The sequence below is a fragment of the Bufo bufo genome, chromosome 1 (genome assembly GCF_905171765.1).
Source record: "Bufo bufo chromosome 1, aBufBuf1.1, whole genome shotgun sequence".
In the NCBI taxonomy this organism is placed as follows: Eukaryota; Metazoa; Chordata; class Amphibia; order Anura; family Bufonidae; genus Bufo; species Bufo bufo.
Genome location: NC_053389.1, coordinates 636,407,175 through 636,433,055, shown reverse-complemented (window position 1 = coordinate 636,433,055; position 25,881 = coordinate 636,407,175).

Below are 25,881 nucleotides of genomic sequence, written 5' to 3'. Positions count from 1 at the left end.
AATTCATAGTTTTGATGCCTTCAGTGTGAATCTACAATTTTCATAGTCATGAAAATAAAGAAAACTCTTTGAAAGAGAAGGTGTGTCCAAACTTTTGGTCTGTACTGTATATATATGTATTACATGTATTACATATCGCCCCAAATTGGATACCACTACACAGTTAGGGCTCGTTCACATGACCGTGTGAAGCCCGTGCCCGTATTGCGGACCGCATTTGCGGATCCGCAATACACAGGTCCCGTTCCGTGGCCATTCCGTATCACAGATGCGGATCCATTCATTTCAATGGGTCCGCAAATCCAGAAATGCGAAACAGAACCACGGAACGGAACACTACGGAAGCACTACGGAGTGATTTCTGAAGTTCTGTTCTGTGCTTCTGCACCGCAAAAAGATAGAGCTTGCTCTATCTTTTAGCGGAACGGAGGGATCGCAGACCCATTCAAGTGAATGGGGCCGTGATCCCTATGCGGCTGCCACACGGCAGGTGCCCGTTCTTAGCGGACCACAATTTGCGGTCCACAGCACGGGCACGGGCTTCATCTGGAAGAGGGGAGTACCACGTATAAAGCTCACTACACTGTGCAGACCAAAAACCCAAGGTGGACTTAATGTCCCGGACCCATGGATATATTACTTGGCGGCCCAACTGCAGCATGTTAGGGGTTGGGGAGATGAGGATAGGACTAACACAGCTGGGAGGATTGTACAGCACCTCCTTAATAGAAAATGCCTAATGGCAGCCCTGGAAGATGGAATCTTTTATAGGAAAGGGGATCAATACCGACTGTTACGCACAATACATGAAGTATGGTGGAAAGCTAGAAAACTAGCTGGCATTTCTGGGTATACAAAGCTTACTCTGATATGGCCCAATCACATATATGGGTAATTAGATAAAGTGTCAAGTGGTCAAATCTGGGAAAGACATGGACTCTGCCGTGTGTCAACTATTTGACGACGGTTCCCTTAAGGGATGAGCAGCAAGGGGTGATAGCACCTGCTGCAAAACATCTTATTATAGATCTTACTACTTCACATGGGGATACTAACGGAGTAATTTCACTTCACTATTGGAGTCTTACGGAGGCTCAATACAAAAAAAAACACTGCAATTCCATGACAAGTGGCAACGAGATGTTGCTGACCTAACAGTGGAACAAAGTGTTAGAGGACTTCCCTGTAGTGGCAGTAAGTGAGGTCCATAGGGTCTCTCAGTTGTACCTACTCCATAGAGTATACATTTTCTTCATACAACTCCTATAGTAATTAAGAAAATGGGTTATCGGGAGGATGATAGTTGCCCGAGATGTTGGACACCTAACGCTGACCTAATTGATCTTATATGGAACAGTCCACGACTGAGACAATACTGGGCAGATGTTCTTGACCTTATAAACAATGTGTTTTACATAAAAATAGATATGTCAGCCTTGATATGTGTATTGGGATATGTTGGAACATTGCCTGTAACTTCAGAGAGAAGAATAGATATTTTACGTATACTGTATCAAGCGAGGAAATTAATAGCATATTATTGGATTGCTCCAAATCCCCCAAAAGTAAAAGAATTAGTAGAGAAAGTTCATACCTTAACACAATTGGAGAGATTTGTATATAAAAAAGAGGTATTATCAAGAAATTTGAGAAAATATGGTCCTCATGGTTGCAGCATTACAATGTCATAATCTAGTCATGTTTGGTGTAGCATAGAGCAGAGGACCCTAGGGCGACTAGCAGTATAGATTGGCCATTGCTCATGTAATGTGGGTACGAATGTAAGATAAGTATGAATGTCTGTGGCACAGAAGAAATACTGATGAACTAGAAGATGAATCACACAGACTCCAGCGATAATCTACAAACCCTGGACTTTATTGGTAATACATCACCGGTGACTCCATTATGGACCTTCTTTTGGCCGCAGTCCTACTATATGTTATTTTTATGGTTTATGAATCCTTTTGTTTAATGGATTGCTATTTATTATATTATACACATTAGTTACCCATGTAACATTGCAGCCATATTTGATAAAGATAAATAAATTATATAATTACATTTTTTAATTATTGCATATCTAATATATAAAGCTGAGTGTATGTATATGTGTGTGTGTGTGTGTGTGTATGTATGTCCGCTAAAGGAATCCGCACTGTCGCATTTACAATCACGAAATTTGGCACACAGGTACATCAGGTGTCCGGGTCTCAGCTCTTTAGCACGTACCGTTCCTGAGATATATATTAAAAAAAAAGCAAATATGGCACATCACATGACCTACATTAGCCAATAGAAGCCTGCAGGTCTTTCTCTTCATATACCAACTGCCATACACACGGTCACATGTCCCTTATCAGCCAATAAAAGCTTGCAGGTCCTTAGTCTCCACATACACACAGTTTTACACCAGGTTTCCATAACAACCCAGCCATTTTACTTCACTGCTTTAGGTCAGCTTTAAAGAGGCAGGGTGCTGTGGATGACACTGTTAAGGGAGCGGAGTGCTGTGGAGGTCACAGTTCAGGGGCAGGTAGGGTGGCCATTCATGCCACCCTTAAAAGACAGACTTTAAACCCCGCCCCCAGGTCCTGCTAAGCCACGCTCCCTCCCACTTTGCAGCCTACGGGGATTGAAAAAATAAAGGTAAAAACAACTTCTGTCAGCTGCAGGGGTGGGAGGGAGTGCTGCTGTCTAAGAGTGAGCTGTTCAAAAGAACATCCCTGTGTCCGTCTAGGCCCTGTGCCGGAAGGATGACAGGGAGTATGAAAGCCGGACTTTCTGGCCTAAAACCGGACCTCTGGCCACCCTAGGGCCAGGCTGCTGTAGAGGTCACAGTTAAGGGGACAGTCCGCTATGGAGGTCAGTGTTAAGGGGCAGATTGCTGTAAAGGCCACTGTTAAGGGGACGGGGTGTTGTGGAAATCACTGTTAAAGAGGACCTTTCACCTGTATAAACTATGTGAACTGAGTATGCTGCCATATAGAGCGGCGCCCGGGGATCTCACTGCACTTACTATTATCCCCGGGTGCCGCTCCGTTCTCCCGTTATAGGCTCCGGTACCTTTGCTTTTTAAGTTATAGTAGGCGGGTCTTCCCTTGTCCTGTGGGCGTCTCCTTCTCCTAGGCTGCAGCGCTGGCCAATCTCAGCGCACAGCTCACAGCCTGGGAGAAAAAAAACTCTCAGGCTGTGAGCTGTGCGCTGCGATTGGCCAGCGCTGCAGCCTAGGAGAAGGAGACGCCCACAGGACAAGAGAAGACCCGCCTACTATAACTTAAAAAGCAAAGGTACCGGAGCCTATAACGGGAGAACGGAGCGGCGCCCGGGGATAATAGTAGGTGCAGTGAGATCCCCGGGCGCCGCTCTATATGGCAGCATACTCAGTTCACATAGTTTATACAGGTGAAAGGTCCTCTTTAAGGAGATGGGGTAGTGTGGAGGTCACTAATAAAGGGGCGGCCGCTGTGGAGGTCACTGTTAAAGGGGCGGGCTGCTGTGATGGTCACTGTTGAGGGGGGGATGCTGTCAAGGTCACTGTTAAAGGGGCGGGCTGCTGTGGAGGTCACTGTTATAGTGGATACTGTTGATATCTTTTAACGACACACAAACATTAAATGAAATAGCTGAAATATACCCGTGCAAAACCAGGTCCTTCTGCTAGTTTATTATAATATTAAGATTCTACTTCAGGTGTAAATAGGAAGTATGCCAACATGTAAGGGTAGAGTACTGCATGGCCATACGAGACTCAGAGTAATTTAATTAGGACCGCGCAGTTTAGTTGATCTGCATTCTTAATGGTCGTGCAGTATTGTGGGAGCCACGTGGCCACATGACAATGCCGACTGACTAAACAACGCAGATTCAGTTTAATTAGAGCCTGGTGTGCAAGACTGCGCTGCACTACCGTACCCTAACATATCATTACATTAGTAAGGTACAACTTTCATAGTTTTTTAAAATGTTTTCAGTGTAAAAAAAAACTTAAAGATGGAACATATTTAAACCTGTTCTAAAATGAGCATTTTGCCATCACTTTGCCCTATAGATAAAATGGATCCATCAATGTATTTACTATATATACACACTATATAAACAAAGGCGTATACATACACAGTCAAGTCACATTATTATGACCACTTCCGATGTCGCCAGTGTGTAGCTTATGAAGGAAGTGACGTGCCATGAGCTGGATTGGTGGGTATATAAGGTGTGTGATAGGCTGTCTGCACACATGTCCATCACTGCTGTCAGGGGTAAAAGGGGTGATTTATCAGAGTTGGAAAAAGGGATGATTATTGGCTTTTGTCCCAAGGGTGGCAGCATTTCTGAAACTGCGCAGTTTGTTAACTGTTCGCATGTTGCTTTGGTGAAAGTGGATTGTGAGTAGACAAATGGCACCATTGTGAATAAGTGACGTGGAAGCTGTGGAGCACTATGTGCCATTGTTGTAAGAGATGAAAGTTGGCGACTAATGTGTGTGAGGGTGGACTGACATGCTACAGTGGAGCAGCTCACTGCCAACATGAACCAGGGACTACCAGACGTGTGTCTAAAACATCAGTTCATTGAACTCTACTGCAAGACCTTATTGAGTCACTCCCAGCCCATCTAGCTGCTGTCTGTGCTGCACACAGCGGTTACTCTGGATATTACCTGGTGGTCATAATAATTTAAAGGGGTTCTCCGGGAATTGAGAAAATGAAAATACCGTATTTTTCACTTTATAAGACATACTTTTCACTCCCAAAAGTGTGGGGAAAGTGGGCGTGCGTCTTATAAAGCAAATAGAACAGTATTACATGGCCAGCACATCGCAGGCCTTGCTGTACTGCATAGGCATAGCAGTCAACGATGTGCCAGTAACATGTAAACAGGGGCGCTATCAGGTAATAGCAGGGCCCGGCGCAGTCACTGAACTTCAGAGCCCGGTCAGAGCAGCCATCACATATAAAGTGCATGCAGCAGCCCCTAGCAGTGCTGCTTTGCTAAACTAGCTGTAATTGCTTCTCTGCAGTACTGACTATGCACGCAGAGGGCAGGCCGGCAGCGCACGTCACTCACTCAGTCACGCTCCGGCCCCGCCCACTTCATTAAGGCATAGTGAGTACTGCAGATAAGCGATTACTGCTAGTTTAGCTAAGCAGCACTGCTAGGGGCTGCTGCATACACTTTATATGTGATGACTGGGCTGCTATAACTGGGGCCCAATGTAATGGGGTCAGATTCCCCCCCATAACAGTCATCCACAGATCCCCCAATAAGTGTCCTCCACAAATCCCCCAATAATACTGTCCTCCACAAAATATTTTCTTTTCTTAATTTTCTCCACAAAAACCTAGGTGCGTCTTATCATCGGGTGCGTCTTATAAAGTGAAAAATACATTAGTTATAATGGCTCCTTTTGTCTAGGAAGTAATCATTAGGATAATTAAAATGACCACCGTCCTATTAGTACACAAAAAAACTGTCCTAATCACACAGGAGGACAAGTTACTTCACAACACTGAGCTAAAGACCTGCCTCTTCCTCCTCTCCTACTTGTCAGGGATTGTGATCCTGAATACAGCTGATAAGATCTTCAACTCAATCTCTGTAGGAATGGAGTTCATGAGGAGACATGAAGTACAGAGAGGACAGACAGGACAGACTGTGGTAATGTGGTCTGCTCCCCAGACAAAACGAGCCATTATAACTAATAAAAGGTATTTGGGAATATATTTATAATAAAGAAATATTGACATATTTTCATTTTCCAAATTCCCAGAGAACTCATTTAACTTGACTGTGTATATATTTACTGTATACACAATATATTTACTGTATACATATGTTGCTTATCGTAAGCTAATCAAAATGCTTGTTTGAACCTTACCATATATATGTTCTCTAGAAATGAAGGTTATGATGACTACATGCATAGAAATGTTCCTGTGCAGTAGTAATGGCTATTCTGCATTCTTTGCATTTGATTTATACTTTGTACTTTAGTGTTTCGATTAGTCATTAATTCTGATGTTCTCTTCTACTTCTCTGTCTTCTCATTGACTGTTTGTTTTAAATGCATTTTCCGACAAGGATATACTACATTGCGAATCCGCACAAATGATGGGAGACTTTGAAGCTCAGCAGGTGCGTAAGTACCTATATTTGTCAATAGATGTAGGAGTCTGAGGACAGGTGCCTCTTTTTTACTTGGCCTATAGCATGTTCTGATATATAAGAATATATTTATTGTGCTATCTATAGAAAAGTTTGTGTAGCATCTGACATGTTAGAAGGTTTAGAAAATCCATCAAATGACATTTCTATAAACAGTCCTGTTTGCTGACAATCTGCTAGTTATACATTGGAAACTGTACGTAATGACACAACTTTCAGGACACAACCCAGCAAGCCATGGCTACATTTTGACTTTATTAGTGCAGTATGTTTAAAGGGAGCCTGTCATCACTTTTTACCATGCTAAATTGCTGATGGCTGGGGAGAGCAGGAACAAGTTGCATTTTATGGAGTTTAGCTCATCAGGAGTAGTAAGAATATCAAGTTTTATTCTGCCCGATTCTCCTCTTGTATGTGGCCAGAGTGGAGCACCGCAGTGATGTGCTCCCTGCTCTCTGCTCTCTGCATTGAGCTGATTTACAGACCCTCCCCTCTGCTCTGAGTGACAGCTGTAGTCGTCTCCTGGTTGGATGCTGTCACGCAGAGGGGAGGATCTGTGAATCATCTTAATCCAGAGAGCACTTTACAGTGAAGCCCTGCCGTCAGTGCACTTGCAGGAGCAGAACATGGCAGAATAAAAGTTCATATTCACACCACTCCTGATGAGAAGAAGCTCCACAAAAGGTATGTTTGTCTTGCTCTTCCCAGCCCCTAAGTAGTGATGTCGACAGTTTAACATGGTCAAAACTGCTGACAGGCTCCATTTAACTTTTTTCTGCTTGAGTCACACTCCAGTAGACTGGTATGATCTCTATTCATGTTTATCAGAGTTTGACTTTTGTATTGCATAACATTTGATATAATTTTGTAATACTGGTATATTGAGAGCGTTTGCCAATGTGGGATATTAAAGCTGTGTGTGGCATATTCCCTGACATGTTACCAGCAATTTTAAGATATATGCAAAAATTCTTGTTTTTGTTGTAAAAGGGTGGAGTAGAGGCATGTGTCATTAAAAAAAGGCTCTTATACCGAATTACATTTTAAAAGTGAAATGACATTGAAAAAGTTGGGCAACTATTGCTCAGCTGAAGTCATTGTTAGCCCAGCCCTTAGTACTGACCAACTTTATGCAAGAACGGATTGGCGCATTTCTGGCTTCCTTCATGCACATATTTGGTGTAGTGTTTTTTTTATGTTACTTGCATCTTGACAGGCATTTTTTACCTATAGAGAAGTGTTTGAAAATCGCCATAGCAAAACATGCTGCAAATGGACACAAAAAAAAAGAAAAAAAAAAGGCTGCTAAAAGAAAAACCACGTTTTATAATGAAAATAACTACGAAAGTCGGGAAAGAAAAAACTATGTGTGAATCCATCCTATAGGATCTAGTTGTCAGGGATTTTGTAAAAAAAATATGCTATATGATATGGCTGAGTAATGGTTGTTTTATTATTTTATATCAATTCCTACTCGTGGCCCTTTATTTTAAAAACTCTTTAGTAATTGTAAATATGGGATAGAGAGATTTTAGCAAGGAAAATAAATATAAAAAAAAATATAAAAAATGGGTTCTTGTGAATTGTGGCAAGCATTGACAACTGGGTTGTATTGTTCCCCTTGACAAGATGTTATGTCTCTACATAGTTTGAGACTGTGGAGAATATGTAGGAATATGCCCCAATGGCAAATGTATTTATACATTTCCAGGAGAACTAATGGTGGAATGGCACAATGTAGTTTTAAGGAAAGTTGCTCCGGAAATCTTTTTTTTTATGGTAATGGCAGTGTTTGCTAAATACAGGTGAAGCTCGAAAAATTAGAATATCGTGCAAAGTTCATTTATTTCAGTAATGCAGCTTAAAAGGTGAAACTAACATATGAGATAGACTCATTAAATGCACAGCGAGATATTTCAAGCCTTCATTTGTTATAATTTGCATGACTATGGCTTACAGCTTATAAAACCCCAAAGTCACAATCTCAGGTCCCCTTTGCTCAGTGGGTATGGATTAATTAGCTGACTAGAGTGTGACACTTTGAGCCTAGAATATTGAACCTTTTCACAAAATTCTAATTTTAAGCTGCATTAATGCAATTCTTTTTCATTTGCATTACTGAAATAAATTGACTTTTGCACGATATTCTGATATACTGAGAGCAGCGCATGCCATGTTATGTGATACTAGGCTGTGCAGTAGCACAGCCTAGTATTGATAAAAGGCAAATCCTGGTATCGAATCGATACCGGTACAAAAGTATTGATTGGGTATTGATAGTTCGATACCCGGTGGAACCCTAGATAGATCCCTGTTCTTTAATAAAACAGGTCACCCACTCTTACCCAATTGTCATCCCATTGATTAAAAGGACCTGACTTTAATTGTACCTTCAAATTATCTACTAATCCTTCAAATTATGTACCAATCCTAAAAGTATGTGGTCTACTAATCAAGTTGGATATTTTTGACTCATTTGATTGATCTGGTTATCTTTACTTTTTAGGATTTGTTTGAAAATCTGATGTAGTTTTACGTCAAATTTATGCAGAAATATAGAAAATTCTGAAGGGTTCAAAAGCTGTCACACACCACTGTACCTGACATAATTTCTACCTATATTTAAAGGGGTTGTGTCACTTCAGCATATAGCATTTATGTAGAGGAAGTTGGTACAAGCCACTTACTAATGTATTGTGATTGTCCATTTTGCTTCCTTTGCTGGCTGGATTCATTTTTCCATCACATTATACACTGATCGTTTCCATAGTTACGACCACCCTGCAATCCATCAGTGGCGGTTGTGCTTGCACACTATAGGAAAAAACCGGGACATAGTCTAGTGCTTATTCCTATAGTGTGCAAGTACGACCACCACTGATGGATTGCAGGGTGGTCACAACCCTGGAAACTAGCAGTGTATAATGTGATGGAAAAATGAATCAAGCCAGCAAAGGAAGCATGTAGTGGCTTGTAATAGCTTCCTCTACATAATAAATGCTATTTGCAGAAGTGAGACAACCCCTTTAAAAAATATTTTCAACTTGATTATAAAGGGATTTAGTTACATTTAATTTTGTAGTATCCTATATTTGATTACTAATATGACTTGTGTATGATATTGGCTAGAAAGAAGCAAATGTTTGGTTGCTACAGCAACTCGGTGTTACTAAGAGACAACATTGGGAATCTTATTCTTTGCCTTATCAGTGAAATATTTATTTTTTACAGAATTGAAATTTGCTAGGTCAGATTTTTCAGTATTTGATTATTTTGTTTTCTTTTTTTAAAACAACTTTTAACTTTATTAAATGAATTTCATAAAGAGTTTAAAGAGAAAATGTTGGACTATATGAGATATATCCAGATTCTCCTTTCTGTAAGTCTACCCTGTGCTATCATTGTTTTGACCAAGCAATAAGCAGATCATATGTTTCATTGTTTCATCTTTCTTTCATGAACTGAGTGACGGAGGGTCGGAATTTTATAGGGATTAAAACAATGTACTGTCACTTTAGTAGCCCATAAACGCCTTGCTATGTATGAAACCTGCACAGCATGTATGGTGGTGTTTGGTTTTCTCCTTTACAGAAACAGGTGCAGACTGTATTGGTTAAAATAGCACATTTTATCTTTATATGAGAGGAAAAGGCACAAAAGCTTAGTGGTTGCCCTGCGCTCTAGGTGACACTATTACTTGGTTGTTATTCACTCTTAGTGGTACAATATACTTAAACGTTCTAGTCTTTTGCATACATAAGTTATAACCATGGCAAATCAAAGTTAACTTACAAGGGCCACAGGTTAGTGTTGCGTCCACATAATGTCTGTGGCAGCGTTAACATCAAACTGCACTCTAGAACTTGACACAGTTAAGTATTAAAACACAACTGGAGGAAGGTCACCCTATTCCTGAGAGTCCTTTATTAACCGACCCCCTTTACCACTCTAGTCCAGTCTACTAAAGGTTAGCACTGAACCAACCAGGCCACACCACAGACCTCAGGGCAGCCAACGTCCCACTTCCTGCTGATCACCAGTCCTTTCCAGTCCACGCAGCCCATCCTAGACTCAGCTGTAGCCTCCCCCAGGTTCGAGTTCAGCACCACCCAGCCCACTTTCACTTGTCTCCCGGCTAACATTCCTCACAGCCCGAGTAGACTTCCAAGTACTTACCCCTCCCCAGGCTGACAGCATGCTTAGCCCAATTTGTACAGAGCTCTGTAGGTTGTCCCTTCCTGTGGTTGTCCCTTCCTGTGGCTAGATTATCCCAGCCCACTACTCCCAGCCTACTGGAGTGAATAGTGCCAAGTTTATTAAAAGACACACACCTCTTGGTAAGTTTTGGACTGTCTTAAAGTGAGAAAATGACATGTACACCTGCACTTTGCACTGTTTTCTCATCCTTAGTATTACTAAATCTGTTTAAAAGTTTATGCCTCTTCCTGGTAAACCACGTCCCCTCCAACTTTTGGCGAGCACTGCTTGGAAAATTACATTCATGCACAACTTGCACTCTTTTGCACAGATTGCGACTTTTTAAAGCCAAAAAGCTTCCCCAAAGCTGTTGACAAATTCCTACCACAGTCTTTGTTACCTTAAAAAGGTTATTCAGCACTACAAACAGGTATTCCATAGAGTCCATTACTGTGATTTACCTGTTGATGGCCAATCCTCAGAATAGGTCATCAGTATCAGATTGATGGGTGTCAAATCAATGTACGAAGAGGCTGCATTGCTCAATGAGACCTTACATCTCTTCCCATGCCATGTTACGTCGTCAGTTTCATGGCACAGCCAGGACTCGGATGCCTGCTAATCTCATATTGATGACCTATTGAGAACACAGTTACGTGTTTCTGGAAGTGTAGTCATTTTTTCCATTTTGATAATGCAATGACACAGACACATGTAACCGAGAGTGGTCTTCCTTCCATTGTCACACCCCCCTCCCCTGGTTTTATTGGTGCATCATAAAGTCATGACATCTGAGTGCTGCCTGCAGTTTTTGTGGCCCCATAGCAATGAATGGGTCAGACCAAAAATATGGTCGTGTGCATGAGGCCTAACTGTATATTTACAGTATGTAAAAGGACAAAATGACCTCACATATGGTAACTGCTTGAATGTTAAATAGGTTATATGGCTATAGATATTGGTGACTTCCTCAGGATAGGTCATCATCCTTAATATTGGTGGGAGTCCAACACCCAGCACCCTCACAATCAGCTGTTTCAGGCTGCCACGATGCCAGAGGCTAAAAGTGTACTGAGCAGAAGCTCAAGGTCTCAAATATTGTGTAGTTTGTGGTCCCGGCATACTGAAGCTCAACCCCCATTCACTTGAAGGCAAACTGAGCTGCAGTACCCTGGCACGGCCACTACATAGTGTATGGCTCCAGCTCCGTACACTGACTAAAAACAGCTGGTTGTGGGGGTGCTGGGTTTCTGACTCCCACCTATCTGGTGATGTCACCAATATCAGTAGCCTGGAGAACCCCTTTAATCTTGGACATAAATCCGTACAGTATAATTTGGTGACCACACTGATTTGGAGCAAAAGGGGTGAATTGTCAGAGGTGCGTGCCTTTGATACATTTTTTAAACTGACCCCAAAAAGATTTGCTCTAATATTATGGAAAATGAGACTCGTGTGCGTGGTAATATTCTCATGTCAGTTACTTTGATGTTTACTAGCGTCTTCCACTTAGTGCTAGCTAATAGAATAAGTGTAATTACGGGGGGATTGGGTAAGGTGCCTGAGAAAAGTTCAGAAAGACAATTTGTTTCAATACATCTCTAAGTGAGTGAGAAGAACATTAAAATCTAGCATAGACAGGTGAAAGGCAGATGTGAATGTGCTTGGAGATGTACTGGAAGAATCTTTACCACTTTAAAAATAAAAGCAAGTGAGAAATTCAAGACTGTAGAAATCTCACATTTTAGTGGGAAATTTTGAAGAAGTGTGGGAACATCTTACTGTCTGAAAGTATTTCCTATTTGGGATAGTTTATGGGTTGATTGGATTAATGTCAGACACTGTTTGTCTTTGAGAAAAAAGATTAAGGGAATTATTTAAATAGTATGCGTGTGAAGAAAGGCAAGTACATGCTACAGCTATGTGAGTTTGGGAGACACAATCATTAGTATCTGGCCTGACATGTCTTTTTTAGTAGATACATTCCCTGTGATATAACTATTCTGCAGCCTCTTCCTAGGCAAGTGACGTCACCTTCATCGGTCACATGTCCTATGTGCAACGCAGTCCCATTAAAGTGAATTGGCCTGGACTGGAATGCCAGACACAGCCGGTATACAGTGTAGGAGGTGGGGTTGCCAGGAGTCCAATGCCTACTGATCTGATATTGATGACTGACAATTGGTCATCAGTATTGTACTCTGGAAAACCCCTTTAAACTGTACAGGGTGCTGTTTCTCTGTTAGGCTACTTTCACACTCGCGTTTGGTGCGGATCCGTCATGGATCTGCACAGATGGATCCGTTCAGATAATACAAACGTCCTCTCAGTTTCATCAGATTATTATTATTATTATTATTATTTATTATTAAAGCGCCATTCATTCCATAGCGCTGTACATATGATGAGCGGTGCACATACATAATACAGACAATTGCACTAAGCATAAACAAGACAAGTTACAAACTGGTACAGAAGGAGAGAGGGCCCTGCCCGTGAGGGCTTACAATCTATATGGTATGGGTGAAGGACACAGTAGGTGCGAGTTAAGTTGGTCATGGCGGTATAGAGGCAGCGGGGTCACTGGTTGTAGGCTTGTCTGAAGAGGTGGGTTTTCAGGTTTCTTTTGAAGGATTCCAATGTAGGTGAGAGTCTGATATGTTGGGGTAGCGAGTTCCAGAGTATGGGGGATGCACGGGAGAAATCTTGGAGTCGATTGTGGGAAGAGGCAATGAGAGGAGAGGAGAGAAGGAGGTCTTGTGAGGATCGAAGAGTGCGTGTGGGGATGTATCTGGAAAGTAGCTCAGAGATGTAGGGAGGGGACAGGTTATGGACGGCCTTGTATGTATTTGATGGACACCAAAACGCTGCAGGCAGCCTCCAAAGCGGAATGGAGGCACACTGATGCATCCTGAGCGGATCCTTTTCCATTCAGAATGCATTAGGGAAAAACTGATCCGTTTTGGACCGCTTGTGAGAGCCCTGAACAAACAAGGGTGAAAGTGTGGAAAAGGGAGTCTAAATCTCAAGGTGTTTCATAGTGATTGCCATAGGAGCTAGGTAGGGAAGCCGGTAGAGGCAAGCAAAAAAATAATGATTGCAGTGATATTATACGATTTAGATGCTAAAAGCCTTGAGAAATAAGAAGAATTGAAGGTAATGTGTCGGTACAGCTGTATGCTGTAGTTACCTGTTCATGAGAGTTTGGTTTATGATACTCATGTGCTTGTTACTATATTTCTATTCTAAAATCCATGCATGGGACCAAATGTTCTGGTGGAATGGGAAACCATTTGGGAATTGGCATTATTGATACAAAACTTAATAACCTCAGCAGTGGAGAAAGAAATTATAAGTGGAGTGTGTAGCAGTGATTTGTAATTGATAGCAATGTTTAGTTTGGCTTAAATTAGAAATCACTTTTCATTTAATCTACGGCGGAGATTGCCTTCTTTTTGCTATACCGATAATTGATTTTGATGAGATTTAATGTTTGTGGAAAGCTGATCCTCTTGAGAATGTTATAAAAACGTCAGGATGTTGCCATGAAAGCTATCCAAGTCTTCCAGGGAGATGTTTCAGCATATTACTTGCAAATTGTACCTGCTTCTGAAACCAACAATGAAGTGCTTGTCTGGAGAAGGGAATATTATTCTAGGCGGTACACTAAGCTAGTTGAGCCGACAGCATGGTTTCCAATTCCAATCTGAAGAACTACATGTGACAGATCTTCCTAGTCAGCGTAATACATATAACTAAGATCCATTTTATATTCCACCCAGTAAAGTCCATTGTGAAGAACTGAGGAGCACAAACATTGCTGTCCAGAGACTTGTGGTTGACTTTACACGCAGAACTTGCATGGAGGAATATCAAGGAATATGACATGACTTAGCAGATAAAGTATTCCATCTGCAAATTTTAAGGCGCTTTGGCGACCATTTTGGTCGCCATCGAAAGCACTGTTTAACCTAATTGCTTGGGGTAGGCCATTCCATAGAACTGGTGCAGCTCGGGAGAAGTCTTGAAGACGAGAGTGAGAGTGTAAAGCACGGGTAGGATGGTAGACAGGAATGAGGGAGGAGATGTAGGGGGATGCAGCACTGTGAAAAGCTTTGTAAATGAGAGTGAGCAGTTCAAATTAAATCCTATACTGTATGAACAACCAGTGCAATGACTGGCACAGGGCAAAGGCATCGTGTAGTATCCATATCTGCCACCAGCTCTTCTCTGATATAGTAAGTACACCCAATCTCCTTAGGAGCAAGAAGATATTTGGAACTCTGCCTAACAAGAAAAGAGGACAACTATCTCTAATAACGGCTGATTTTGCTCGATAGATAAGAGGGCAGATTTTGATTATGAATACGGGGCGCAGACTGGGGGTTACTTATAGCTTGGACAAAAGTAAATAACTAGATAAGGGAATGTGCATACAGTAGATTTGTTTCATAAGTTTCTGCAACACAAAATAAGATTCACATTTATGAATAAGGTTGTTCCTGCTGCACATGCATGATTTTCTGTGTATCCCATTCTGATGAAATTCCTGCAACAAATCTGCTATGTTTTAACATAAAGGGGTTGGCCAAGTAGAACAAAAACTCAGCATCAGCTTTGAATGGTCTAAAATAACATAAGAAGTGATGCTTATAACTTTTCTCCTCTGCCTCTCCGTTCATCCTCATCCCTGCTTTTTTTCCTGGCTGCAGTGGTGATGTTCTGTGCACACCATATCACTGCTACAGCCAGTCCCTGAACTCAGCAGTGACATCCCATATACTGGCGAAGACAGTAATTGGCTGCATGGTAAACTGTGTGCACAGAACATCACCGTGCAGCCAGGAAGATGACAAGGGCACCAAGGGAGAAAAATGTTAAGGATCGCTTATTTTGTCATTGTATCACAATTACAGCCGCCGCACAAGTTATTTAACTTTGACAACCCCTTTAAACCCTTGACGTGACTGTATGTCCAAGGTGCACAGGAGTTGTATAAAGCAGGCCCATGAGCCATGCCTGCTCTATACTTGGCAGGTGGGAAACTGTGTCATACAGCTGACACCTAATGCATCTGAGAGGTTATTCAGAGGAAGGGGGCTACTTCTGATCTGTGATTGGCCCCAAAGGTGAAATTGCAGGGTACCGATGAGCTGATATGGTAGCCTACGGCTATGTGTAGGCTCCCAGGCCTGCCATAGTGGCGGGGCTTAAAAGGAAGTTTGGGGAATCCCCATAGGCTGCAATAGTAAACTATTGCAGTCTATGGTATAAGCAATTAAACAATCACATGTATCTAAGGGGATTAAAGAAAAATGTAAAACATTGCAAAAAGAAAAAAGCCAAATAATTCAAAATTCTAATCATCCCACTTCACAATTTTACATTAACAAAAATTAAACATAATTGGTATTGCCACCTCTGAAAATATCAGAACTATTAAAATACAGTATAAAATACTGTATATATATTCACAAAACAGATGGTGCATTGCAGCTATGAAAAGATTGTTTGAGAGGTGTACATACGTTTTCAGTTACACTATATTTGCTGGTCTGAATTTCTACATTTTCATACATTTCTGACATTTGCAAGGGGTATTCCCATCTGAGACAATGGGGGAATATCGCTAGGATATGCCCCCATTGTCTGATACGTGCGGGTCCCACCTCTAGGACCCGCACCTACAAGGAGAACGGAGCAGGGAGAGCTGTGGCTGGAGGGATGGGACCCGCACCTATCAGACATAGTAATATGTCCCCATTGTAGGTGATGGGAATACCCCTTTAATAGGACATCTTCATTTTCCAGATCGGTGCCGGTTTGGGTGATGGAAACTCCCAGTTCTTTAGCACCAATTCATGTGAGAATTGTGTCTTATGTCATAATTTTTTTTTTTTAAATATAGTACATTAGATTTGAACAAAAACTTTTCTAAGTAAACAAAAAAAAAAACAAACTTTTTTTTAATGCAGTTATGTCAGAGATCGCAGGTTATATTGATCTCTGTTACTTCCCCTTTGCTGAACTACACTTGTCACATTACAAGCTGTAAATTAGGGTAAAGGCTCTGGTCTGTCTGACACACATGCCTGACAGACAAATAGGCTGATGCCAGATCATGTTTCTCAAACTACAGACATGCATTAAATGAAGTCTATATCTCTGTACAGTGAGAAGGGTGGATGGGGGAAAGAGTAGTCTCTCATTATAATTATTGTAATTGCCAGGGGGAGTTGAGAGAGGACCCTATGTTTGACCATGTGACAGAAAAAGCTAATATGAGAGTGGCAGTTGTGTTGTGGCAGGTTTAGCACAGTTTTTCAGGTTTTTTAACAATGGAATGGATCTGAAAAGATGGAAAAGTATAAAAGAAACATTGGTACTTCTCTCACTTCCTGTTTTTGGCTGCTTTCCCACTAGCGTTTACATTTTCCGGCATTGAGATCCGGCAGAGGATCTCAATACCAGAGAAAAACGCTTCCGTTTTGTTCCCATTCATTGTCAATGGGGACAAAAGTGAACTGAACGAAGCGGAGTGCACCAGAATACATTCCTTTCCGTTTAGTTGCGTTCCCATACCGGAGAGCAAACTGCAGAAAGCTGCTGTTTTCTTTGCGTTATGGGATACGGCATGACCCACAATGCAAGTCAATGGGGACAGATCCGTTTTCTTGTTCATGACGGATCCGTCATTGCTATGTTAAAGATAATACAACCGGATCCGTTCATAACGGATGCAGATGGTTGTATTATCAGTAACGGAAGCGTTTTTGCTGATCCCTGCCGGACCAGGCAAAAATGCAAGTGTGAAAGTAGCCTTTGGCTGAGAAAAATAGCATTAAAATTGCAACAAAAACTGCAGTTTTGACCATGCTTGACTTAGGCCATCTTCACACGGTCAGTATTTGGTCAGTATTTCACAAGATTTAGTTGCAACATTTTTTTGTCTGGCCAAAACGTGGCACTCATGCCGGAAAGTGGCCGGAATTATTATACTCTATAGTGTCCAGTAGTGAACGGCAGTAGCCAGCAATGCCGAATCTGGTGAACTCCAGCAGGCTTTTCTCTGTCCAGATCAGCTGGAGATGTGAACGTAGCCTTGCAAATAGTGATGCACAATGCTGAGCAAATACTGACCATGTGAAAGTGTTAGACGGTAAATTCTTTTCCCAGAATTTATTTATTTTTATTAAATAGTGTCTTAGGAAGGATGGGGCCTCCTCGGCCCAACACGTTTTACATAATTAATACCGGAAAACTGGGGTAAATTATAACTCTGTGTATGCCAATCTGTAGCTGACATACATTTCAGTTTGTGGCACAAATTGCATCAAATTTAATAAGTAGTGTGCACCTCTGTTACCGCTAAAGAGCTTTATGCAATACCAAACTGTAGTAAATATGCCCCAAAATGTCTGGAGCATAGCTGAGTTTACATGCATTTAGAGCAAATTGTAGATTCTGGAGCAAAAAACAACTTTTCTTAGTGTTTGGGATGAATGCTTTATGAGATTCAGTCAAAGTGCGGAATAGTGTTCCTGGGTCTCCTGGTAGTTGTGAGACGGCTACTGACTTACTGTTTAGCCTCCACTGGTTAAAGTTTAAAGCAGTTTAGGGGCAGCACATTTTCCAGATCTTCTTCACAACAGTAATCTTCTCATGACCTTGAAATAAACTTGTTTCTAAGTTGGAAGCATCATCAGATTATTTATACCATGCCAGACACATTTTTCTGTAACAGCATTAGGGACGCTTTAAAAACAATTTCAAATTCCTTAGAGGGACAGTTCTGTTAAGTGACCTTGGTGAATTGGAATAATGGTATAACTAAGAGTCTGTATTCTAACTAAAATTTGCTGCAAATTTACTGGCTGGCATATTTAATCTCAATTTTAATTGCCGCATTTCTATTTCCTTTACCGCATTTCTATCATGTTTGTCCCTTTCTTTTACATTTGGTAAGGCTCATAGATAACATTTAGCAATTGTCTCGCCCTCTCCACTTTAATTGACAGGGCCAGGCAGATGCAGAGAGAGCAGAGCCTCTGGGTGTAATGACTCTGTCCCATTGCTCCTAGAGGCTCATTTGCATATATTAAAATTAATCTTTCTCAGCAGTGCAGGCACATATGAAGATGGAACCAACACAGATGCATTCAGCTGCCAAGCGTACATGTAACAGGTCAGCCAGTGTCATAGGTACAAATCTGCTGACAGATGCACTTTAAAGGTGAATTTCACATGACCTTGTATTTCAGGTTTCCTTGGCTACACCATAAGTTGGCCCCAGACTGTGTAGTGTGAATATTGTGTGCACTCACATTTCTTAAAGGCGTATTCCACTTGCATTTAAAGAGGACCTTTCACCACTCCTGACACGTCTGTTTTAATAGCTACATGCATTCCCCATGTAATAACAATTCTGGAACTTCTATTCTTATGGCTCTATGTTGTGCCATTCCTTTATTATTTCTACTAGAAGTTGTGAATAAATTGCTATTAGCCTTCAGTAAGGGTACAGAGGGGTGGTAACCAGTTGGGGGTGTGTACCTGCATAGTCTCCCTCTATCCAATCAGTGCTGCCATTTTCAGACTGTGCAGGGACACACCCCCAACTGGTTACCTCCCCTCTGTACCCTTACTGCAGACTGCTAGCAATTCATTCATAACTTCTAGTATAAATAATAAAGGAATGGCACAACATAGAGCCATAAGAATAGATGTTCTAGAATTGTAATTATATGGGGAATGCATGTACATATAAACACAGACATGTCAGGAGTGGTGAAAGGTCCTCTTTAAATTCAGGTTACAGTGTATCTCCAGTGATCCACTGTAAGGATATGCTCCTCAGTGTGTCAATTCAAGTCTCTCAAATTCTAGACTCCAATTGTGTCAATATGGGGCAGAGTGTAGGGGACTAAAATCACTGTATTACTTTTTGGTGAGAGACAGATATACCAGTAGCTCAATAAATAAAAAATAAAGATCTAATAACTTGATTATATTATGTCTGTAAAGTGACCTTGCCAGCTAATCAAGTCCTGCTGCATTGTTAGAGAGGTGAGGAGGTGCGGGAGTTATAGAAATGAAGAAATGGAATATAAGCTTGAAGAAACAGTGGCCGGTGCCTGGGTTCCAGTTCTACTGTATATGTGACATGGCAGACAATGAGAACAACCTCCTGTTAGTGAACTCATGGAAAAGAAAGGTGTAGAGCACAAGCGTCTAAGCTTTGAAATGAAAATCTCCACAAAAGTTCTGTACATGATTATTTTAGAGCGCTGTGAAGTTTACATTTTTACTGGAAGCATATTTCTCTCCTGTCCTTTAGCTAAAATCTGTCATCAGTGCATGTTGATCTATGTACATTTGCACGCAATTTTTCTGGTTTCCACATTTTTTTATTTTTTTTTAATGATCGCTTAGATCTACTTGTTTATGTTCCATTTTCAGTGAATGCAGAAATCGATCTTGAAAATGTTGACAGTTAAAAACAAAGGAGGGAATTTATCATTGTAGGTGTATTTGGGGTTATTTTTTATATTGGAGTTGCTATGCGCACCGACATCAAGTTTATGAAAATGGCGCACAGTAAAAATACATTTGCCTGCAGTGCAATGTGGTTGCACCTATTTCAGGAAAAGTACACCTGGAGGATGCCTGACTTGGAATTGCAACTTTTAAAAAAATTTCACTTCAAAAATGTGTTACAAAAGTGATCTACAATGAAATTCTGACCAAATTTTAATTCCAAATCTGTAGGTGGCTCTGGAAGGCATAGTGCTTAAAAGGGTCAAAAAACATTTTAGTGTAAGTGATCCCAAAAGGTTGCAAAGCCACTACTTGCAACTTTTTAAAGTCAGAATTCTGGTTTGCAGGGTTTGATAAATACCCCCAAAGTTTATAAGGAAAAGCATAACTTATTTGGAGGTGGGGGGGGATTTATCATCCCTCCTATGCCACTTTCTGGCTTAAAACAGTAGCAAACACCATGTTTGTGGCTTTTTAAATGCCATTGCGATACAATTTGGGCCTACTGTATCTACAACAATCTCGCCATTCTCCAAAAAGGGGTGCATGGAGTGGGATGGGGCAGACCCAGCATGTTTGGCACATTTATTTTCATTTACACCAGCTTTTGGGTGTAAATGAAGACAGAAATTTGTGCTACAGTAGATTTCTTTTTAGGCGTACGGACTGCCGGAGAAGGCGCCTAATATTGGACAAGGCCTGCTCCTCACTATAAATTAGGCACATCCTCCGGCAGCTCAGGGGATGTCATAGTAAAACACTGGTTTATGATAAATTACCCTTATTATTTCACAATGATTAAAGGCGAGGTTCACAATTTGCCGCATTGCTTCTCTTAGTTCTATTCTCCTTCATTTCTGAGATTTTGGAGTTGGTTGTTGGAATCTGCCAGTCACTACAATAGGACTATATGCACATTACAGTCCCATAGATGTGAACCCAGTTTGAGAAACATTAGCCTAAATTAAGCCTTACAGGTCAAGATCAGTATGCTTTACATTTGAATCTGTCACATTTTGCTTGGCTAGGTTTTTATTTTAAAAAGGTGTATATCATGGACCAGAATTAGGGATGAGCGATTCAATACGTGAAAATTGATTCATTCATCTGAACTACTTCTCAATCTACAGTATGAGGGACTCTCCTTGTACAGATTCTCCACTGCGCCGGCAGATAAAAATGGCTGCACATCTTGCATAATCGCGCTCATCCCCCATTACTGCAAGTATCGGCACATTGCAGACGATATGCCTGCAAAAACTAATGAGCGATTGTGCATGCTCAGCTATATCATGGTATAAATTATAGCGCAAATCCAAATTTTTTTTCAATTCTAGATTTCAGTTTCTCAGCGACAACTGCCAGAAGATGTACCAATTTCAAAGAGTCCTGCCCCTCTTAATAAGGGCTCATGCACACGAGCGTACTTGCTCAGTGCCTGTGCTGTAGACCGCAAGTTGTGGTCTGCAATGCATGGGCACTGGCTGTGTGAACTCTGTTTGCGGATGCAGACCCATTGACTTGAATGGGTCAGTGATCCACAACATACGGCCAAAGACAGAACATGTTCTATCTTTTTGCGGTGCAGAGGCTTCTGATCCATGCCTACGCACTGCATAATGGTAGGTGAAGGATCTTCGGTCGTATGTGGAGGATGCGGACCCATTCAAATCACAATACGGGCACTGAGCGCTTACGCTCGTGTGCAAGACCCCTAAATTTGGTCTTACTCCCATCACATTTTTTATTAATGCCGGACAGTCTTAATAAATTCCCTCCATTAAAATAAACATATGTAACAAGGTTGGGAGTATCTAATCACAATGCAGTTGTATTGTAGTCTTTAACAAAATATGGAGATTTAATTGCATTTGTCAATAATAGTTTTGACATTGTTTTTCATATTGAAGTTTGTTTTTATGTGCACGGGTGAGATTTGTCCCCTAGAGGGCAGCAGTACAATTTAAGTAGCCCGATATTGTTTTTAATCTTCATTCTTTGAACCGTAAGGCATCGCTTATCACTGTTTAGACTTCTCATAGTAAAATAATAAGTGAAGACAGCTTTTTTATGTATTGGAGGTTAATATACTATCAAAATGTAGAATATTGTAATTGTTATCCTTTGTGCCAGGTTACGTATAACACTTGTGTAAAGGTTTAACCTCCAGTAACAGAGACCAAATGTAATAAAACAGTTTAGAACATATATGCACTTAAGTTCCAAAAGCCTAAAGCTTTATTTACAGCAAGCACGGTAATGAACATTTACTCACGAATAAGCCAGCCATGTAAATAATACTGTAAGTATGTTAAAAGGAAGTAAATGTAATAAGGGCAATGGCCGTGGAATTCTGTTTTTGGGCAGAATAGTGCAAAAAAAAAAAAAAAACTAAACAGAGCCTAAGAAATATGACCATATTGCTTCCATCCAACCTATGTGATGTAGAGAACTCTGCTTCTCTATAAAGCCATTCTATACCTCAGATTTCATAGTTGTTGTTTTTTTTGTCAGAAAAAGTGTCATTTGCCATTGGCTCCATATTACGAAGGCATTATAAAACATTGCTTTAGTGGTTGTCAATCACATACGGTGCTTCACAGAGTTTGCAGCAGCAAATTGAGTATACTGTGTAGTGCAGAGCCTGTACACTGATCTATGTTGTGCAAGAGACTTTGGGAGCAATATTAGGACTTTTAGGTGTTGTCCAACTACGTATAGTTTTTAAAACCCCACACTCAGCAGACCCATTTTGGGGGGGGGGGGGGGGGGGGGGGGGAGAGCATACTTACCTGCTCTGGCTCCATGGGTCCACCACTGTCTTCACTGCGCTTCTGTCCCCACAGGTAAATTTCTGGCATGGACAGGGTCACGTGTGCTGTGGTAGCCAATAACTGACAGCAATGGTGATGTGTAACTGCCGCTTAGGCATAGCTGTGGCCGGTCTTTGGCTGCAGTGGTGCACGTGACCCCATCTATGTCAGGAGTTTAAATGTGGGAACTGAAGTGCAGTGATGACAGCAGTGGACCCATGGGGAATAGATTGCAAAATGTTTGCCTCAGGCAGCACAAAGGCTATATGCTTCCCTTCCCCTGGCCACATGGCCCTCAGAGAAGGGGGCCCAAGCTGAACTCATGCACCAGGGCCCCTACGCCCCTGGAGTGGAGTAAGTAATACTAAGGCTACTTTCACACTAGCGTTGTTTTAATCCGGCGTTCAATTCCGACACCGGACCTGCCCGCCGGATCCGGAAAAACGTGTGAAAACGGATTACATTTGAATCCTGATCAGGATTTTGATCACAATGAAAAAATGCATTGGAAAAAACGGATCCGCCATTTATGGACTTTAACTTTTTTTTCACATTTTTCGGGTTTAACATGCAAAAGCCTGATCCGTTTTGACTGAACACACAGCGCCAGATCCGGCGTTAATGCAAGTCAATGGGAAAAAGGCCTGATCCGGCGTTCAGTCAAAGTGTTCAGGCTTTTTGGCCGGAGGTAAAAATACTGCATGCTACGTTTTTCTGAAAAGCCTGATCAGTCAAAAAGACTGAACTGAAGACATCCTGATGCAGCCTGAAGGACTGACTCTCCATTCAGAATGCATGGGGATAAAACTGATCAGTTCTTTTCCGGATTTGAGCCCCTAGGACGGAACTCAACGCCGGAAAAGAAAAACGCTAGTGTGAAAGTACCCTAATACAGTATACATGCAGAAAGATGCTTTGTGAAGTTCCTGCCTTTGCTGCACATCGTGCTTGAGGATCAGTGCGAATGCTGTCACTAGCTGTGGTCAGGTATGGTCAGGTGTGGGTTCGCTTTCAGTTGTTGTCATTTCTGCTGTTTGTAGACATGAATATCACTATGTTTTTATTTTGCCTTTTACCATTACCCATCACATCTGTGGTATCTAAAATGGTGTATATGGCGTGCTTTTATAGAAACTATTAGTAAGCTTAGCCAACACATATGGCAGCAATTTGAAGACCACCGGGCATTAAAACATTTCAGCCAGACAAGCATGTGATCACAGGAATTGCATAGTGATTGATGTGTGCGGAGCTGACGTTCAGATTACAAAGTATAATGCATTTGCCTTCACGAGATGATTCTGTTTGGTTTGTCTTCGTAGCCCGTTCCTTATGAATCTCTGTAAGATGTTTTCAGTGTAAGCCTCATTGTGAGGCTTCAGGGTCACTTGTCACTTTCAGAAACGGAAACGTTCGGACATCCCATCACACATTGGTGCACGCAGAGGAGAAGACAAGAAGTTTGTAATTGTTTTTGACAACCAGTAAGTGAATAACCTATTGCCCTCAAAGCAGCCATATACAGGATGACAAAGTATACACAGGAATGTAGCATCCTATGGGTAGCATTGTCTGTATCCTGCTGCTTAGAGGAGTTATTACTAAAGCAGTATAGATGTCAATTTACTAACAATTTGGAACAGAATTCACATTAGGTATGACTCTACCTGAATATAATAAATATGTGGTAAGATATTTTACAAATTTAACATAATCCCCCTGAGACCTGTTGTACAGCTGCACCGTAGATGTTGCCAATTTTTCTTTTTAAATCCCTCTTTCATGCTTGTATCATGCAAATCCGCGTCCTTCCTGTTTTTTCACAGCATTCTGTACACGTACGTGCAAGGTCACTGAGAAGGGAAGTTAACACGCTGTTTATTTCAGAGCCCTGTGATATTAGATGTTCTTTCTTTACAGAATTTAGAGTTTCTTGTTATCAGACGGGGTTGTTTTATGATGTTAGGGAATTTACTGATCATACTGTGTATACTATGATGCTTTAAGAGAATGTGTCATCAGAAAATGAATATCTATGTCAATATCTATATTTAAAGGGCATCTGTCAGCAGATTTGTACCTGTGAAACTGGCTGATCTATTACATGTGCACTTGGCAGCTGAAGACATCTGTGTTGGTCCCATGTTTATATTTGTCCACATTGCTGAGAATAATGATGTTTTAATATATACTGTACAAATGAGCCTCTGGGAGCAACGGGGGCGTTGCCATTACACCTAGATACTCGGCTTTCTCTGCAACTGCCAGCCCTGTGCCCTTTGATTGACAGGGTCAGGTGTGATGACGTTTTCACTGCCTGGTCCTGTCAATCAAAGTGCAGAGGGCGCGGCAGTTGCAGAGAGAGCTGAGTCTCTAGGAGTAAAGACACCGCCCCTGTTGCTCCTAGAGGTTCATTTGCATGTACTAAAACTTCGTTTTTCTCAGCAAAGCAGGCATATATGAACATGGGACCAACACAGATGCCTTCAATTGCCAAGCGCACATGTAGCAGATCACACAGTGTCATAGGTACAAATCTGCTGACATGTCCTTTTAAACATAAAACAAAAAATGCTGCAGTTTTCGTACTGGCCACTAAGCCTAATAGTAGGCGCCACTTCTTGGTCTGTACAGATCACTTTAGGGCAGTTACCTGCTTATCTGTCATTCTAATCCTACCTGTTATGATATCACCTCTGTGTACAGATAAGACATGATCCACCATTTACAATAGGTGATTGTTAAATCTTCTCTGTTCTTCCCTTGTACAGTGACCTCTGCACAGGTCACAGAGCATGCCCAGAAAGCTCTCCCTAGAAGTCAATGAGGTCCTGTCCATTGTGTCTATGGCCCATGTGGCTGCTGTAAAGCAATTTTCTTAATGCTTTCTAAATGCTGTTAAGAACAGCTCAGGCAAGATGGCTGCCCCCATAATCATGATCAGGAAATAGAATAAAATATCGGTAATCATAAAATAAAATTAGATTAGAAAAAAGTATATGTGTTACTATCGGGTTTTAATTGGCAGAAATAATGTTTGGTGACACATTTCCTTTAAATCGGACCTGTAACCTCACCTGACTTGTCCGTGTTACTAACTACTTGCATTCCCCAATCCGGGAGCATCTGTTCTTATCACTCTGTGTTGTGCCATTTCTCTGTTATTACT